The 21,011-nt window shown below is 44.5% G+C and overlaps 1 pseudogene; it reads left to right on the top strand.

Annotated features, from left to right (window-relative positions):
- Window positions 1–21,011, top strand: part of LOC118374287 (zinc finger protein AEBP2-like) — an 87,697-nt pseudogene that overhangs the window by 36,238 nt on the left and 30,448 nt on the right.

The following is a 21,011-nucleotide window of genomic DNA, read 5'->3' as shown; positions in this document are numbered from 1 at the left end:
TAGGAGAGAGAGAGACAGGGAGGGAGAATATAGGAGAGAGACTGAGAGGGAGAATATAGGAGAGAGAGAGAGACTGGGAAGGAGAATATAGGAGAGAGGAAGACTGGGAGGGAGAATATAGGAGAGAGAGAGACAGGGAGGGAGAATATAGGAGAGAGAGAGACTGGGAGGGAGAATATAGGAGAGAGAGAGACTGGGAGGGAGAATATAGGAGAGAGATAGACTGGGAGGGAGAATATAGGAGAGAGAGAGACAGGGAGGGAGAATATAGGAGAGCGAGAGACAGGGAGGGAGAATATAGGAGAGAGAGAGACTGGGAGGGAGAATATAGGAGAGGGAGAGAGACTGGGAAGGAGAATATAGGAGAGAGGAAGACTGGGAGGGAGAATATAGGAGAGAGAGACTGGGAAGGAGAATATAGGAGAGGGAGAGAGACTGGGAAGGAGAATATAGGAGAGAGGAAGACTGGGAGGGAGAATATAGGAGAGAGGGAAGACTGGGAGGGAGAATATAGGAGAGAGAGAGACAGGGAGGGAGAGAGAGAGAGAGTCTGGGGGAGAATATAGGAGAGGGAGAGAGACTGGGAAGGAGAATATAGGAGAGAGAGAGACTGGGAAGGAGAATATAGGAGAGAGGAAGACTGGGAGGGAGAATATAGGAGAGAGGAAGATTGGGAGGGAGAATATAGGAGAGAGAGAGACAGGGAGGGAGAATATAGGAGAGAGAGAGACAGGGAGGGAGAGAGAGAGAGTCTGGGGGGGAGAATATAGGAGAGGGAGAGAGACTGGGAAGGAGAATATAGGAGAGAGATAGACTGGGAGGGAGAATATAGGAGAGGGAGAGAGACTGGGAAGGAGAATATAGGAGAGAGGAAGACTGGGAGGGAGAATATAGGAGAGAGGAAGACTGGGAGGGAGAATATAGGAGAGAGAGAGACTGGGAGGGAGAATATAGGAGAGAGATAGACTGGGAGGGAGAATATAGGAGAGAGAGAGAGAGACAGGGAGGGAGAATATAGGAGAGAGACTGGGAGGGAGAATATAGGAGAGAGAGAGACTGGGAGGGGGAATATAGGAGGGAGATAGACTGGGAGGGAGAATATAGGAGAGAGACTGGGAGGGAGAATATAGGAGAGAGAGAGACAGGGAGGGAGAATATAGGAGAGAGACTGGGAGGGAGAATATAGGAGAGAGAGACTGGGAGGGAGAATATAGGAGAGAGAGAGAGACTGGGAGGGAGAATATAGGAGAGAGAGAGACTGGGAGGGAGAATATAGGAGAGAGAGAGACTGGGAGGGAGAATATAGGAGAGAGAGACTGGGAGGGAAAATATAGGAGAGAGAGAGACTGGGAGGGAGACAGAGAGAGAGGAGGAGGTGGAGGGTGAAGAGGAGGTCCAGGTCAGATGGAATGGGAAGGAGGGCTGACCGGTTGGATAAAAATTACAAAACGAGCATCCATCCATTGTCCTACTCTCTGACCCATATGGTTAGGTCCACAGCTGAGGGCCAGCCAGGGAGGCTGTGTCTCCTCAAGGGCCATCCAGACTCACCCTGGCCTGGGGAGAGGAGCAGGGCTGTAGCCCTGGAGGGGTGGAGGAGTGGAGGTCCTGGGAAGGTGTCCAATGGACTTCCTAGTGTGTTTCAGTGTGTGTGTGTTTTCAGTTTGTGTGTGTTTTCAGTTTGTGTGTGTTTTCAGTTTGTGTGTGTGTATGTGTGTGTGTTCCCTGTGTGTGAGCCTTGATGTTTACAAAGTATTCTCATGCTCTGTTGATACCCAAAAGACAGACCAATTTTTTTGGTGGGGGCACACAGAGTGGTCGGCGACGGTGAGTGGTGAGTCAGAGACCGAGGAGGAATATTGGGACAGATTGAGCGAGGAGTGGGCAGAGTAAGTTGAGGGGAGGGAGCCAGAGCCAACTCCCCGTACTCACCGTGGGGAGCGTGTGACCGGTAAGGCACCAAGTTTTGCGGTGACACGCACTGTCTCTCCAGTGCGCATTCACAGCCCGGTGCATTCTGTGCCAGCTCCTCGCACTTGTCTTGCTAAAGTGGGTATCTGTCCAGGACGGTTTGTGCCGGCTCAGTGCGCCTGGTCTCCAGTGCGCCTCCTCAGTCCAGGATATCCTGCGCTGGCTCTACGCGCTGTATCCCCAGTGCGCCTTCACAGCCCAGTGCGTCCTGTAACTCCTCCCCGCACTCGCCCTGAGGTGCGTATCACCAGCCCGGTGCCACCTGTACCGGTCCCACGCATCAGGCCTCCAGTGCGTCTCTACAGTCCAGTACGTCCTGTGCCACCTCCTCGCGCTCGTCCTGAGGTGCATGTCACCAGCCCAGTACCACCAGTGCCGGCCCCACGCATCAAGCTTCCGGCGACAGTTCCCAGTCCAGAGCGATGTTTCACAGTCCGGAACCTCCAGCGACGGTCGGCGGACCTGAGCCTCCAGTGACGTTCTGCAGTCCAGAGCCCGCAGACCGTCCGGCAACAGTTCCCAGTCCAGAGCTTCCGGCGACAGTTCCCAGTCCAGAGCGACGTTTCACAGTCCGGAACCTCCGGAGACGTTTCACGGTGCGAAACCTCCTGAGACGGTCCATGGTCCGGAACCTCCAGCGGGGGTTCCCGGTCCGGTGCCTCCGGCGACGATCCCCGCACCAGAGCCGCCATTGAAGCTAAAGATGACGTATCCGCAAGCGGAATGGGTACTTCGCCCCGCACCGGAGCCGCCCCCCCGATGGTAGATGCCCACCCGGACCCTCCCCTATTGAGTCAGGTTTTGTGTGGTCAGAGTCCAGCCTTTGGGGGGGGGTACTGTCACACCCTGACCATAGAGAGCTTTTTATTCTCTATGTTGGTTAGGTCGGAGTGTGACTAGGGTGGGTCATCTAGGTTATTTCTATTTCTATGTTGGCCTGGTATGGTTCCCAATCAGAGGCAGCTGTTTATCGTTGTCTCTGATTGGGGATCATATTTAGGCAGCCATTTCCTCTATGTGTTTTGTGGGATCTTGAATATGGGTAGTTGCCTGTTAGCACTATTGTTAGCTTCACGGTTAGGTTGAGATTATTGTTTTGTTTTGCTGTGAGTTTCACTTTGTAATAAAAAGATGTGGAACCCAGATCACGCTGCGCTTTGGTTCACTCATTATAACGATCGTGACAGAGAGCGGTGTTGGGGGAAAAAACATACGACATTATAAAAAACACAAACAACGAGCAAAGAAAAGACTATCAGCGGCTTAAAAAGTGAAATACATCTACAGTGCATTCAGGAAGTATTCAGACCACTTCACCTTTTCCAGATTTTGTTACTTTACAGCCTTATTCTAAAATGTATTACATTGTTCGTTTTTTCCCCCTCAACGATCTACACACACTACCTCATAATGACATCGCAATACCCAATAATAACAAAGCATAAACAGGTTTTTATAAATATGAGGAAATTCATAGAAAATGTAAAACTGAAATGTCACATTTACTCAGTACTTCGTTGAAGCACCTTTGGCAGCTAATACAGCCTCCGGGCAATCTTCTTGGGTATGACGCTGCAAGATTGGCACACCTGTATTTGGGGAGTTCCTCCCATTCTCTGCAGATCCTCTCAAGCCCTGTCAGGTTGGATGGGGAGCGTCGCTGCACAGCTATTTTCAGGTCTCTCTAGAGAGGTTAGATTGGGTTCAAATCCGGGCTCTGGCTGGGCCACTCAAGGACTTTGAGGCTTGTCCCAAAGCCACTCCTGCGTTGTCTTGTCTGTGTGCTTAGGGTTGTTGTCCTGGTGGAAGGTAAACCTTCACCCCAGTCTGAAGTCCTGAGTGCTCTGGAGCAGGTTTTCATCAAGGGTCTCTCTGTACTTTGATCCGTTCGTCTTTGCATCGATGCTGACTAGTCTCCCAGACCCTGCTGCTGAAAAACATCCCCACAGCATGATTCTGCCATCACCATGCTTCACCGTAGCGATGGTGCAAGGTGTTCTCCAGATGTGACGCTTGGCATTCAGGCCAGAGAGTTCAATCTTGGTTTCATCAGACCAGAGAATCTTGTTTCTCATGGTTTGAGAGTCATATAGGTGTCTTTTGGCAAACTCCAAGCGGGATGTCATGTGCCTTTTACTGAGGAGTGGCTTCCGTGTGGACACTCTACCATAAAGCTCTGATTGGCTTACAAAGATACAAAACAAGTTAGAGGAAAAACAAAAAGAACTGGAGGAACTTATTCAAGAACGATCGAATGTAATCTATTTAAAAAAATAAAACAAACTCGATGGAAAATAGAGAAAAATGCACCAAATGCTTCTTAAATCTCCAATGTAGGAACGTTATCAAAAATAATTTGCAGAAACTTGTTTCTATAGAAAGTCATCTATGATTCTCAGAATTATATTTTAAAAGAGGAAGCTAAATGTTTTAAGCAGATGTTTTCTCATCTGTCTCTGAATGACGATTACTATCAGGAATTATTTCCAAATTATGAAAATAAAAAAATTGAAAAATGCACAAAAAGATCTGTGAGAATTACAGAGGAATAACTTATTAAATCCTTTCAGACTGGAAAACCCCCAGGGCTAGAAGATAGAAAGGTGTTACCAGGTAATCATCCTGTTTAGACAGTGGAGATAAAATGTGACTAGTTTCAGGAAACTAGGCGTATGTTGCGCGTCACTACTTAACAAGAAACATATTTTTTTATCAAAATTAGTTTTTTGGCATAAATTCCTTCTGGAACGTGAACTTTCATGTGCCTTAATAACAAACTTGTATGCCATCTATATATACAAATAAAATGTTTAAATTAAGAGCCTAGTTGGTTTAGACATGGAAATAGACACCACCCTTCCAAGATGGCGTAGCAGCCGAACGTCTTGTCGTGTCGTGTCCCTTGTATATATCGTTTTTTATATTTTTTAAACATATTTTTCTTCGCATATCTTTTGAAACATTTTGTTAAACCTCAACTTCTAAATACTCTCCTGCAACCCGCCTCACCCAATGTAGCTATTTTCTTCTAAAGTACTTATATCTACTTTGGATCCGAAACCCCTCAACTGAAGCTAGCCAGCAAACTACCAGTTAGCTACCAGCTATCAGTCAGCAAACCATTGCTAGCGGTCTTCAGCTAACCGGTCATCAGCTAACCTTTAGCTCGGAAAGCTCTCGCCAGTTCGAACAACGCGACTCTAACCAGAGCATAACGGACCTATTATTTTTTTTTATCCCCGGATTCCCACCGGATTCCCACCACAAACGGAACATTTTCAGCTGGATTCTTCACAACTAGCTATCTAGCTAACCGCAACCCCGGATTATTATTATGATTACTCCTGGCTAGCGTTTCCACCCACTTAGCTTGAAGCTAGCCCGGCCAGAGCTCTTGTGCTACCACCGAAGCATACTCCTGGGCTACAATATCCGGACCCTCGACCGGTCTATCGATGTCACCGCATGAAGAGGAATAAACAGACTCACCCCATCGCGACGTCCTTGCTTGCTAATTCGGCCTGCTAGCTGGTTTAGCCCCGGTCCGCTAACTGCTACCTTGTTTAGCCCTGGCCTACTAACTGTTAGCTTGTTAGCACAGGCCTGCTAACCGCCTGAATCGCCGCGTCCCAAACACTCACTGGACCCATATTTACTTTCCCTTTTCAATTTTTAATTTGTTTATACCTTCCGGTAACCTGCCTCACCCAATGTGATTACAGAATCGCCATTATTTTTAATTTTTAGAACACACTCAAGAACCTCCAGAAGCGAACCAGCTAACTAGCTACAAGCTATTTAGTCATTGTTAGCCACTGCTAACTGTTTTTTTAACCTGGATAACACTCGCCAGTCCAGCTTCCCTGCCCCATCCACCGCTGCCCCCCTGGACACTGATCACTTGGCTACATAGCTGATGCGTGCAAGACTGTCCATTAATCACAGTACTCCATTCTGCTTGTTTATGTTTTATCTGTCGGCCCCAGCCGCACTCAGGCTCTGTGTGTAGTTAATCCGACCCCCCCTGCCTAGCCTACGCCATTTTACCTGCTGTTGTTGTGCTAGCTGATTAGCTGTTGTTGTCTCACCTACTGTTTTAGCTACTTTTAGCTAGCTCTCCCAATTCAACACCTGTGATAACTGCATGTCTCTCTCAAATGTCAATATGCCTTGTATACTGTTGTTCAGGTTAGTTATCATTGTTTTAGTTTACAATGGAGCCCCTAGATCCACTCTTCATACCCCTGATACCTCCTTTGTCCCACCTCCCACACATGCGGTGACCTCACCCATTACAACCAGCATGTCCAGAGATACAACCTCTCTCATCATCACCCAGTGCCTGGGCTTACCTCCGCTGTACCCGCACCCCACCATACCCCTGTCTGCGCATTATGCCCTGAATATATTCTACCATGCCCAGAAATCTGCTCCTTTCATTCTCTGTCCCCAACGCTCTAGGCGACCAGTTTTGATAGCCTTTAGCCGCACCCTCATACTACTCCTCCTCTGTTCCGCGGGCGATGTGGAGGTAAACCCAGGCCCTGCATGTCCCCAGGCACCCTCATTTGTTGACTTCTGTGATCGAAAAAGCCTTGGTTTCATGCATGTCAACATCAGAAGCCTCCTCCCTAAGTTTGTTTTACTCACTGCTTTAGCACACTCTGCTAACCCTGATGTCCTTGCCGTGTCTGAATCCTGGCTCAGGAAGGCCACCAAAAATTCTGAGAGTTCCATACCCAACTATAACATCTTCCGTCAAGATATAACTGCCAAAGGGGGAGGAGTTGCAGTCTACTGCAGAGATAGCCAATTTGTAAGTCGCTCTGGATAAGAGCGTCTGCTAAATGACTTAAATGTAAATGTAAATGTAATAGCCTGCAAAGTAATGTCATACTTTCCAGGTCCATACCCAAACAGTTCGAACTACTAGTCTTGAAAATTACTCTCTCCGGAAATAAGTCTCTCACTGTTGCCGCCTGCTACCGACCCCCCTCAGCACCCAGCTGTGCCCTGGACACCATTTGTGAATTGATTGCCCCCCATCTAGCTTCAGAGTTTGTTCTGTTAGGTGACCTAAACTGGGATATGCTTAACACCCCGGCAGTCCTACAATCTAAGCTAGATGCCCTCAATCTCACACAAATCATCAAGGATCCCACCAGGTACAACCCTAAATCTGTAAACAAGGGCACCCTCATAGGCGTCATCCTGACCAACTGGCCCTCCAAATACACCTCCGCTGTCTTCAACCAGCATCTCAGCGATCACTGCCTCATTGCCTGTATCCGCTACGGAGCCGCAGTCAAACGACCACCCCTCATCACTGTCAAACGCTCCCTAAAACACTTCTGTGAGCAGGCCTTTCTAATCGACCTGGCCCGGGTATCCTGGAAGGACATTGACCTCATCCCGTCAGTTGAGGATGCCTGGTCATTCTTTAAAAGTAACGTCCTCACCATTTTAGATAAGCATGCTCCGTTCAAAAAATGCAGAACTAAGAACAGATATAGCCCTTGGTTCACTCCAGACCTGACTGCCCTCGACCAGAACAAAAACATCCTGTGGCGGACTGCAATAGCATTGAACAGTCCCCGCGATATGCAACTGTTCAGGGAAGTCAGGAACCAATACACGCAGTCAGTCAGGAAAGCTAAGGCCAGCTTCTTCAGGCAGAAGTTTGCATCCTGTAGCTCCAACTCCAAAAAGTTCTGGGACACTGTGAAGTCCATGGAGAACAAGAGCACCTCCTCCCAGCTGCCCACTGCACTGAGGCTAGGTAACACGGTCACCACCGATAAATCCATGATTATCGAAAACTTCAACAAGCATTTCTCAACGACTGGCCATACCTTCCGCCTGGCGACTCCAACCTCGGCCAACAGCTCCACCCAAAAATACATTTTGATTTGTTAAATCAGTTCTACCAAATCTCTATCAACATGTTAAATGTGCAACCAGATGGAAAAACAATTCTAGATCACCTGTACTCCACACACAGAGATGCGTACAGAGCTCTCCCTCACCCTCCATTTGGTAAATCCGTCCACAACTCCATCCTCCTGATTCCTGCTTACAAGCAAAAATTAAAGCAGGAAGCACCAGTGACTCGGTCTATAAAACAAATGGTCAGATGAATCAGATGCTAAGCTACAGGACTGTTTTGCTATCACAGGCTGGAATATGTTCCGGGATTCGTCCGATGACATTGAGGAATACACCACATCAGTCACTGGCTTCATCAATAAGTGCATTGAGGACGTCGTACCCCAACCAGAAGCCATGGATTACAGGCAACATTCGCACTGAGCTAAAGGGTAGAGCTGCCACTTTCAAGGTGCGGGACTCTTAACCCGGAAGCTTACAAGAAATCCCACTATGCCCTTCAACGAACCATCAAACAGGCAAAGCAAAGCGTCAATACATGGCCAAGATTGAATCATACTACACCGGCTCCGACGCTCATCGGATGTGGCAGGGCTTGCAAACTTTTTCAGACTATAAAGGGAGGCACAGTCGCGAGCTGCCCAGTGACATGAGCCTACCAGACGAGCTAAATCACTTCTATGCTCGCTTCGAGGCAAGCAACACTGAGACACGCATGAGAGCATCAGCTGTTCCGGACAACTGTGTGATCACGCTCTCCGTAGCCGATGTGAGTAAGACCTTTAAACAGGTCAACATACACAAGTCTGCGGGGCCAGACAGATTACCAGGACGTGTGCTCCGGGGATGTCCTGACCAACTGGCAGGTGTCTTCACTGACATTTTCATTGTCCCTGATTGAGTCTGTAACCCCAACATGCTTCAAGCAGACCACCATAGTCCCTGTGCCCAAGAACACAAAGGCAACCTGCCTAAATGACTAGAGACCCGTAGTACTCACGTCCGTAGTCATGAACTGCTTTGAAAGAATGGTAATGGCTCACATCAACACCATTACCCCAGAAACCCTAGACCCACTCCAATTTGCATACCGCCCAAACAGATCCACAGATGATGCAATCTCTATTGCATTCCACACTGCCCTTTCCCACCTGGACAAAAGGGACACTTATGTGAGAATGCTGTTCATTGACTACAGCTCAGCGTTCAACACCATAGTACCCTCAAAGCTCATCACCAAGCTAAGGACCCTGGGACTAAACACCTCCTTCTGAAACTGGATCCTGGACTTCCTGACAGTTCCTGACAGTTCACTCCCAGGTGGTGAGGGTAGGTAGCAACACATCTGCCACGCTGATCCTAAACACTGGAGCTCCCCAGGGGTGCGTGCTCAGTCCCCTCCTTTACTCTCTGTTCACCCACGACTGCATGGCCAGGCACGACTCCAACACCATCATTAAGTTGTGGACGACACAACAGTGGTAGGTCTGATCACCGACAACGACGGGACAGCCTATAGGGAGGAGGTCAGAGACCTGGCCGGGTGGTGCCAGAATAACAACCTATCCCTCAACGTAACCCAGACTAAGGAGATGATTGTGGACTACAGGAAAAGGAGCACCGAGCACGTCCCCATTCTCATCGACGGGGCTGTAATGGAACAGGTTCAGAGCTTCAAGTTCCTTGGTTTCCACATCAATAACAAACTAGATTGGTGCAAAAACACCAAAACAGTCGTGAAGAGGGCACGACAAAGCCTATTCCCCCTCAGGAAACTAAAAAGATTTGGCATGGGTCCTGAGATCCTCAAAAGGTTCTACAGCTGCAACATCGAGAGCATCCTGACCGGTTGCATCACTGCCTGGTACGGCAATTGCTAGGCCTCCAACCACAAGGCACTACAGAGGGTAGTGCGTACGGCCCAGTACATCACTGGGGTAAAGCTGCCTGCCATCCAGGACCTCTACACCAGGCGGTGTCAGAGGAAGGCCCTAAAAATTGTCAAAGATCCCAGCCACCCCAGTCATAGACTGTTCTCTCTACTACCGCATGGCAAGCAGTACCACAGTGCCAAGTCTAGGACAAAAAGGCTTCTCAACAGTTTTTACCCCCAAGCCATAAGACTCCTGAACAATTAACCAAATGGTTACCCGGACTATTTGCATTGTGTGCCCCCCCCCCCCCAACCCCTTTTTATGCTGCTGCCACACTCTGTTTATCTTATATGCTTAGTCACTTTAACTATTCATTCATGTACATACTACCTAATTGGTCCGACCAACCAGTGCTCCCGCACATTGGCTAACCGGGCTATCTGCATTGTGTTCCACCACCCGCCAACCCCTCTTTTACACTACTACTACTCTCTGTTCATCATATATGCACAGTCACTTTAACGATACCTACATGTACATACTACCTCAAAAAGCCTGACTAACAGGTGTCTGTATATAGCCTTGCTACTCTTTTTTCAAATGTATTTTTACTGTTGTTTTATTTCTTCTTACCCACACACACATACCGGGGCGGCAGCGTAGCCTAGTGGTTAGAGCGTTGGACTAGTAACCGGAAGGTTGCGAGTTCAAACCCCCGAGCTGACATGGTACAAATCTGTCGTTCTGCCCCTGAACAGGCAGTTAACCCACGTCATTGAAAATAAGAATATATTCTTAACTGACTTGCCTTGTTAAATAAAGGTAAAATTTAAATTAAAATAAAAAATTCGGTGCATGTAACAAATAATATTTGATTTGACACTGTGGCTTGATTTACAACAAGTTTATCTTTAAAATGGTGTAAAATACTTGTATGCTTGAGACATTTTAATTATGTGATTTCTGTTGTTTTGAATTTGGCGCCCTGCACTTTCACTGGCTGTTGTTGAGGTGGGACGCTGCCGTCCAGAATATCCCAGAGAGGTTAAACACTTGTTTTTGGTTACTACATGTGTTATTTCATAGTTTTGATGTTTTCACTGTTATTCTACAATATAGAAAATAGTAAAAATAAAGAAAAACCCTTGAATGAGAATGTGTTTCAAAACTTTTGATATTTGAGATTCTTCAAAGTAGCCAGCCTTTGCATTGATGACAGCTTTGCACACTCTTCAGGGGGGGGGGGACTGTAGAGGGGATCTTGGATGGCAGCTCTCGGAGGGGGGGTCTTTGAGGGTTGGTGGCCTCGTGGTTCTGCGCTTGGGCCGATAGGTCGCTGGTTCGGGTCCCCATTTTGACTTGGTGGGAGATCTGTCGACGTGCCCTTGGGCAGGGCGCTTGACCCCTGTTGCTTCTTTGGGTCTCTTTAAATTCATTAAAAATCCTACAATGTGATTTTCTGGATTTTTTTTTCTTCGAATTTTGTCTGTCATAGTTGAAATGTACCTATGATGAAAATTACAGGCCTCTCTCATCTATTTAAGTGGGAGAACTTGCACAATTGGTGGCTGACTAATTACATTTTTGCCCCATTGTATATATTCTTAATTCCATTCCTTTACTTAGATATGTGTGTATCGGGATATGTTGTGAAATTGTTAGATATTACTTGTTAGATATTACAGTACTGTTGGAGCTAGAAAACACAAGCATTTTGCTACACCCTCAATAACATCTGCTTAAACACGTGTATGTGACCAATCAAATTTGATTTGAATTGAAAAAATAAATAAAAAGGGAAAGAGATGGGAAAGTGTGAACCAGTTGGGGAGGTGGAGAGAGGTGGAGAGAGGTGAAGGTAGGTGGAGAGAGGTGGAGAGGTGGAGAGAGGGAGAGAGGTGGAGAGAGGTGGAGAGAGGGAGAGAGGTGGAGAGAGGGAGAGGTGGAGAGGTGGAGAGAGGGAGAGGGGGAGAGAGGGAGAGGTGGAGAGAGGGAGAGAGGGAGAGAGGTGGAGAGAGGTGGAGGGAGGTGGAGAGAGGGGGAGAGAGGTGGAGAGAGGTGGAGGGAGGTGGAGAGAGGTGGAGGTAGGTGGAGAGAGGTGGAGAGAGGGAGAGAGGTGGAGAGAGGTGGAGAGAGGGAGAGGTGGAGAGAGGGAGAGAGGTGGAGAGAGGGAGAGGTGGAGAGAGGGAGAGAGGTGGAGAGAGAGAGAACAGGAAGAATGGGACATAGTTGTTCAAACAACACAAGGCTTAACTAAGATAAAGTACTCTGTGGTGGGGAGAGATTTGAAGACAGGGGAGTGTGGAGTGATTCTAGATCTCACTTTCTCTCTTCCTCTCCTCTCTCTCCCCAGCTCCCATTTTCTTCAACGCTCGCTCTCTGTTCCCTCTCCTTCTCCTGTCCTTAAACCAGTTTCCATGAATGCCATTCCCCTGAGTCGGAGGAATCATTTCAGATATTCTCGTGCGTAAGAGAAGTTGTTCACACGTGAGCTCATTCTCAACACTATAAATAGACTTAACCAAACAAAAAAAAAAGAGTTTATATCTGCGACTGTTTTTGAGAATCCTAGTTATTTTTTTCCACCCTCCACGGCCTACACCCCACGGACAATGTTTGTGTGAGTGAATTCCAGATTCCAGAACTGTGTTACTGTAAACTGTAAAAACATTTGATCAACTGTTTTTGAAAAGAAAAGTGTGCCAACTGCTCAAACAGAACGTATGATTGGCTGGATTTTGTTTTTGTGGGCGATGGATGGATTCCTTAGCCTGGTCCTAGGTCTGGTCATGCTCTTTCCAACTTTTATGTTCATTGTCATGCCAAACAGGACAGAGTTGGCAATGGCAGCACAAACAGATCTGGGACCAGGCTATAGATTTCTGGCCTGCGTATGACTGCATGGACATCGACTCAGTAGGATGAAATATGATGAATCAGTCAATCCCAAGTGGAATGACCCCATCCCCAGTACAATATGTGATCCCGAGGGAACACAGCCCCATTAACAGTAGTTCCTCTGCATGATGGACGTTCTCCACAGACCTCTGAGTTGTTCATGATGTTAATTGCTCCCTGTCTCTTTCGGCGTCCGTTTCTGGCACCATGGAATGTTAGCTATGTGATAAGAATTCCAGCATTAAACAGCCCTGGAATGGCTAGTCTGGGATATTCTGAGATCTCTGGCTTCTGTCTGTCTGGAGTGCAGAATGCTGCTTACTGTACAGTACTTCCCAGACAGGGGAATGTGGAACAGATTCCATCCCAAAATAGCACTGTTATGTTAATTTACTCATTCATCCCTATCAAAGGTTTTCCACTTCCGTCTGTCGTTGGTCATCTTCTTCGCTGAGCCCCAGCTCTGCTTGTTGTTTTGAAGTGTAGTAAACATCGTTCTCTACCATGTGATGTGTTCGAATGACTTGTATCGTCTTGTTGAGTGTTTACAGTATTTCTGTCATGAGTGTTACAGTCCGCCATTTTGTCTGTTCTCTGCTTCTATACTCAAAATGTTGAGTGTGTTTTCTTACTTCTCCTCTCTCCAGGTCGTTGTTCTCTGTCCATATTGTGTTTTTAGAATGACTTTAATCGTTTTAGGAGTATTATCTTCAGTATTCCTGAGCCGGTCTTCTTCTCCCTCTCTCAGGTGATGGCCAGGAGGAGAGAGGGCTCTGGGAAGGTCAAGGTGCTGCTCCACTGGACTCCTGAGGACATGTGAGTATTATTGACTGCCTATGACTACTGAGGGATGTACTACAAAGCAGGATCAAGAAGTTACCCAGCTAACTTGCCTAAATATTCTGTTAAAATAAAAATTATTGAAATATGAGCTTGAAATGGGCTTGGTCTTATTGACTCAACAAACAAAATCACATATTTCTTAATTAATCAGAAAATCAAGTTAGTTGTTTATCGAAGTTAGCTGGCTAACTCTATTTAATTTGTTGTTATTTAGCCAGGATGGTTCCCTCAGCTATAGTCACTATTTAGCCAGGATGGTTCCCTCAGCTATAGTCACTATTTAGCCAGGATGGTTCCCTCAGCTATAGTCACTATTTAGCCAGGATGGTTCCCTCAGCTATAGTCACTATTTAGCCAGGATGGTTCCCTCAGCTATAGTCACTATTTAGCCAGGATGGTTCCCTCAGCTATAGTCACTATTTAGCCAGGATGGTTCCCTCAGCTATAGACACTATTTAGCCAGGATGGTTCCCTCAGCTATAGTCACTATTTAGCCAGGATGGTTCCCTCAGCTATAGTCACTATTTAGCCAGGATGGTTCCCTCAGCTATAGTCACTATTTAGCCAGGATGGTTCCCTCAGCTATAGTCACTATTTAGCCAGGATGGTTCCCTCAGCTATAGTCACTATTTAGCCAGGATGGTTCCCTCAGCTAAAGTCACTATTTAGCCAGGATGGTTCCCTCAGCTAAAGTCACTATTTAGCCAGGATGGTTCCCTAAGCTAAAGTCACTATTTAGCCAGGATGTTTCCCTCAGCTATAGTCACTATTTAGCCAGGATGGTTCCCTCAGCTATAGTCACTATTTAGCCAGGATGGTTCCCTCAGCTATAGTCACTATTTAGCCAGGATGGTTCCCTCAGCTAAAGTCACTATTTAGCCAGGATGGTTCCCTCAGCTATAGTCACTATTTAGCCAGAATGGTTCCCTCAGCTATAGTCACTATTTAGCCAGGATGGTTCCCTCAGCTATAGTCACTATTTAGCCAGGATGGTTCCCTCAGCTATAGTCACTATTTAGCCAGGATGGTTCCCTCAGCTATAGTCACTATTTAGCCAGGATGGTTCCCTCAGCTATAGTCACTATTTAGCCAGGATGGTTCACTCAGCTAAAGTCACTATTTAGCCAGGATGGTTCCCTCAGCTATAGTCACTATTTAGCCAGGATGGTTCCCTCAGCTATAGTCACTATTTAGCCAGGATGGTTCCCTCAGCTAAAGTCACTATTTAGCCAAGATGGTTCCCTCAGCTAAAGTCACTATTTAGCCAGGATGGTTCCCTCAGCTAAAGTCACTATTTAGCCAGGATGGTTCCCTCAGCTATAGTCACTATTTAGCCAGGATGGTTCCCTCAGCTATAGTCACTATTTAGCCAGGATGGTTCCCTCAGCTATAGTCACTATTTAGCCAGGATGGTTCCCTCAGCTATAGTCACTATTTAGCCAGGATGGTTCCCTCAGCTAAAGTCACTATTTAGCCAGGATGGTTCCCTCAGCTATAGTCACTATTTAGCCAGGATGGTTCCCTCAGCTATAGTCACTATTTAGCCAGGATGGTTCCCTCAGCTATAGTCACTATTTAGCCAGGATGGTTCCCTCAGCTATAGTCACTATTTAGCCAGGATGGTTCCCTCAGCTATAGTCACTATTTAGCCAGGATGGTTCCCTCAGCTATAGTCACTATTTAGCCAGGATGGTTCACTCAGCTAAAGTCACTATTTAGCCAGGATGGTTCCCTCAGCTATAGTCACTATTTAGCCAGGATGGTTCCCTCAGCTATAGTCACTATTTAGCCAGGATGGTTCCCTCAGCTAAAGTCACTATTTAGCCAAGATGGTTCCCTCAGCTAAAGTCACTATTTAGCCAGGATGGTTCCCTCAGCTAAAGTCACTATTTAGCCAGGATGGTTCCCTCAGCTATAGTCACTATTTAGCCAGGATGGTTCCCTCAGCTATAGTCACTATTTAGCCAGGATGGTTCCCTCAGCTATAGTCACTATTTAGCCAGGATGGTTCCCTCAGCTATAGTCACTATTTAGCCAGGATGGTTCCCTCAGCTATAGTCACTATTTAGCCAGGATGGTTCCCTCAGCTATAGTCACTATTTAGCCAGGATGGTTCCCTCAGCTATAGTCACTATTTAGCCAGGATGGTTCACTCAGTTAAAGTCACTATTTAGCCAGGATGGTTCCCTCAGCTAAAGTCACTATTTAGCCAGGATGGTTCCCTCAGCTATAGTCACTATATAGCCAGGATGGTTCCCTCAGCTAAAGTCACTATTTAGCCAGGATGGTTCCCTCAGCTATAGTCACTATTTAGCCAGGATGGTTCCCTCAGCTATAGTCACTATTTAGCCAGGATGGTTCCCTCAGCTATAGTCACTATTTAGCCAGGATGGTTCCCTCAGCTATAGTCACTATTTAGCCAGGATGGTTCCCTCAGCTATAGTCACTATTTAGCCAGGATGGTTCCCTCAGCTATAGTCACTATTTAGCCAGGATGGTTCACTCAGCTAAAGTCACTATTTAGCCAGGATGGTTCCCTCAGCTATAGTCACTATTTAGCCAGGATGGTTCCCTCAGCTATAGTCACTATTTAGCCAGGATGGTTCCCTCAGCTATAGTCACTATTTAGCCAGGATGGTTCCCTCAGCTATAGTCACTATTTAGCCAGGATGGTTCCCTCAGCTATAGTCACTATTTAGCCAGGATGGTTCCCTCAGCTAAAGTCACTATTTAGCCAGGATGGTTCCCTCAGCTAAAGTCACTATTTTCCAGGGAGTCATGAGATCCATAAAAATATCAAACTTAGAAAGCATATAAACCACATAGTATACATGTAAAACACTCAACATAGTTACATAACATTCATATTGCTCTGACTCTGAGGGGGCTATATTGATAAATGGTAAATGGGCGTGTGTATGTGTGTGTGTGTGTGTGTGTGTGTGTGTGTGTGTGTGTGTGTGTGTGTGTGTGTGTGTGTGTGTGTGTGTGTGTGTGTGTGTGTGTGTGTGTGTGTGTGTGTGTGTGTATACTCTTATCCTGTGTGTGTCTGTAGTTTATGGCTCTATGCATTTATTTTTTTCCATCCTCTGTGTTGACCCGTCATCCTCGCTGGGTCTGGCTCTAAATCTGTCCAGATTTCAATCTTAGTTGTGCTAACATTGGTTATGGAACAGGGTGTCCACGTCTAGACCCTGTCCCAGTTCCACACAAAGAAATAATATAGTTTACTATTGAATACTACAGTACTTACCAGGTGTGGACTCGAGTCACATGACTTGGACTCGAGTCAGACTCAAGTCACAAATAGGATGACTTGCAACTCGACTTTGACTTTAACACCAACGACTTGTGACTTGAGCCTTTTGACGAGACCTGACTTGATACCCTACCCAAGCCCAAAGCCACTGACATATGTTAGCCTACCGTAACCACACTCTGTGTGTGTGTGTGCGTGTGCGTGTGCGTGTGCGTGTGCGTGTGTGTGTGTGTGTACAAGCCTACATCGCCCGATTGCGATCCTCGATAGTCGATCGCTAATGGGGTGTCTTTCTTCTGGCTACCCATGTATTTCCATGGAAATATAACGTTTATTTGGAAAGCAATAAATATATTTTTAAAAAGCATTCATGATTTGCGTAAATGTAATATACTAACTATTACTCTTGTTAAAAGTATGAAATGGTATTACATTTGGTGAAGAGCACATTAAGACTTGTTTAGGACTCGAAAACTCAAAGTTTAGGACTTGAGACTTGACTTGAGACTTGTTGGTCTTGACTCGGACTTGCCTGTCTTAACTTGGGACTTGAGTGCTAAGACTTGAGACTGACTTGTGAATTGTTCCCACCTCTGGCACTTACTGTAGAATTCAGTAGTATGTTGTTGAATACAATACAACACACTGTAGTATACCTCAGTCATGGGCAGTACTTACTATAGAATAGTGTAGTTTACGGTAGAATGCAATAGTAAATCCTACAGTATACTACAGTCCATCAAAACACTGCAGTCCGCAACCACTATCCAGATATCTATTAATTATAATCTCCATTTAATTATAATCCACATAATAATTCATATTTCCTGTTTTTATAGATATATATATATATTTTTTTTCAAAATATTTTTTATTTTTTTATTTGACCTTTTATTTATACAGGTTTATTTTATTTATTATTTTATTTTATTTTCTCATTGAGATAAAAATCTACATGTCAAGACAGACCTGGTCCAACAGCAGCAGACAAAACAACAAACACACTAACACAACATTAAACCGCACTATAAACACACACACACAGTACAACAATTACATATTACATTACAAACACAAACATCTTGACTAAAAACAGCTGGCCTAAAAACAATTACAGTCTTCTATGATATATAAATCGATCAAGTGTTTAAACTCCACCAACGAAACTAGATCATCACATGATGATGATCACATCACACTGATATGCTGCGGGATTATTCTCCTACTGCAGCAGAACTGGCTAAAGTTAAGAGCCGACATCTGTATGCTACAGTATTTACTTTGCAAATATACCCCTGTCCATTCCCCTCCCCCATATCCACATCCCATAAGTGGGAAACCTACATGCCAAGTATAGACCATATATTGTGTTCTCTACAGGTTATAGAGAAGAACAGAAACTCTGAACTCTCTTCAGACCCCAGTCCTACCTACCTACAGGTTATAGAGAAGAGCAGAAACTCTGAACTCTCTTCAGACCCCAGTCCTTCCTACCTACAGGTTATATAGAAGAGCAGAAACTCTGAACTCTCTTCAGACCCCAGTCCTTCCTACCTACAGGTTATAGAGAAGAGCAGAAACTCTGAACTCTCTCTTCAGACCCCAGTCCTACCTACCTACAGGTTATAGAGAAGAGCAGAAACTCTGAACTCTCTCTTCAGACCCCAGTCCTACCTACCTACAGGTTATAGAGAAGAGCAGAAACTCTGAACTCTCTCTTCAGACCCCAGTCCTACCTACCTACAGGTTATAGAGAAGAGCAGAAACTCTGAACTCTCTCTTCAGACCCCAGTCCTACCTACAGGTTATAGAGAAGAGCAGAAACTCTGAACTCTCTCTTCAGACCCCAGTCCTACCTACCTACAGGTTATAGAGAAGAGCAGAAACTCTGAACTCTCTCTTCAGACCCCAGTCCTACCTACCTACAGGTTATAGAGAAGAGCAGAAACTCTGAACTCTCTCTTCAGACCCCAGTCCTACCTACCTACAGGTTATAGAGAAGAGCAGAAACTCTGAACTCTCTTCAGACCCCAGTCCTACCTACAGGTTATGGAAAATGGTTGAGCATTTTTGTCCAGTAGGTTTCCCGAAGGACAAGCCCCTACTGATATGTCAAAGATAAGGAAGCAAAACCACTACAGTGAATACTACAGTAATGTCTGTATTAACACTACAGTGAATACTACAGTAATGTCTGTATTAACACTACAGTGAATACTACAGTAATGTCTGTATTAACACTACAGTGAATATTACAGTAATGTCTGTATAAACACTACAGTGAATACTACAGTAATGTCTGTATTAACACTACAGTGAATACTACAGTAATGTCTGTATAAACACTACAGTGAATACTACAGTAATGTCTGTATAAACACTACAGTGAATACTACAGTAATGTCTGTATAAACACTACAGTGAATACTACAGTAATGTCTGTATAAACACTACAGTGAATACTACAGTAATGTCTGTATAAACACTACAGTGAATACTACAGTAATGTCTGTATAAACACCACAGTGAATACTACAGTAATGTCTGTATAAACACTACAGTGAATATTACAGTAATGTCTGTATTAACACTACAGTGAATACTACAGTAATGTCTGTATTAACACTACAGTGAATACTACAGTAATGTCTGTATAAACACTACAGTGAATACTACAGTAATGTCTGTATAAACACTACATTGAATACTACAGTAATGTCTGTATAAACACTACAGGAAATACTACAGTAATGTCTGTATAAACACTACAGTGAATACTACAGTAATGTCTGTATAAACACTACAGTGAATACTACAGTAATGTCTGTATAAACACTACAGTGAATACTACAGTAATGTCTGTATAAACACTACAGGAAACTACTACAGTAATGTCTGTATAAACACTACAGTGAATACTACAGTAATGTCTGTATAAACACTACAGTGAATACTACAGTAATGTCTGTATAAACACTACAGTGAATACTACAGTAATGTCTGTATAAACACTACAGTGAATACTACAGTAATGTCTGTATTAACACTACAGTGAATACTACAGTAATGTCTGTATTAACACTACAGTGAATACTACAGTAATGTCTGTATTAACACTACAGTGAATATTACAGTAATGTCTGTATAAACACTACAGTGAATACTACAGTAATGTCTGTATAAACACTACAGTGAATACTACAGTAATGTCTGTATAAACACTACAGTGAATACTACAGTAATGTCTGTATAAACACTACAGTGAATACTACAGTAATGTCTGTATAAACACTACAGTGAATACTACAGTAATGTCTGTATAAACACTACAGTGAATATTACAGTAATGTCTGTATTAACACTACAGTGAATACTACAGTAATGTCTGTATTAACACTACAGTGAATACTACAGTAATGTCTGTATAAACACTACAGTGAATACTACAGTAATGTCTGTATAAACACTACAGTGAATACTACAGTAATGTCTGTATAAACACTACATTGAATACTACAGTAATGTCTGTATAAACACTACAGGAAATACTACAGTAATGTCTGTATAAACACTACAGTGAATACTACAGTAATGTCTGTATAAACACTACAGTGAATACTACAGTAATGTCTGTATAAACACTACAGTGAATACTACAGTAATGTCTGTATAAACACCACAGTGAATACTACAGTAATGTCTGTATAAACACTACAGTGAATACTACAGTAATGTCTGTATAAACACTACAGTGAATATTACAGTAATGTCTGTATTAACACTACAGTGAATACTACAGTAATGTCTGTATTAACACTACAGTGAATACTACAGTAATGTCTGCATAAACACTACAGTGAATACTACAGTAATGTCTGTATAAACACTACAGTGAATACTACAGTAATGTCTGTATTAACACTACAGTGAATACTACAGTAATGTCTGTATAAACACTACAGTGAATACTACAGTAATGTCTGTATAAACACTACATTGAATACTACAGTAATGTCTGTATAAACACTACAGGAAATACTACAGTAATGTCTGTATAAACACTACAGTGAATACTACAGTAATGTCTGTATAAACACTACAGTGAATACTACAGTAATGTCTGTATTAACACTACAGTGAATACTACAGTAATGTCTGTATAAACACTACAGTGAATACTACAGTAATGTCTGTATAAACATTACAGTGAATACTACAGTAATGTCTGTATAAACACTACAGTGAATATTTCAGTAATGTCTGTATAAACACTACAGTGA

This window comes from Oncorhynchus keta, chromosome 17, assembly GCF_023373465.1.
Source record: "Oncorhynchus keta strain PuntledgeMale-10-30-2019 chromosome 17, Oket_V2, whole genome shotgun sequence".
Classification (NCBI taxonomy): domain Eukaryota; kingdom Metazoa; phylum Chordata; class Actinopteri; order Salmoniformes; family Salmonidae; genus Oncorhynchus; species Oncorhynchus keta.
Note: the sequence above shows the minus strand (reverse complement) of the source record. Positions and strands in the feature narration are given on the sequence as shown.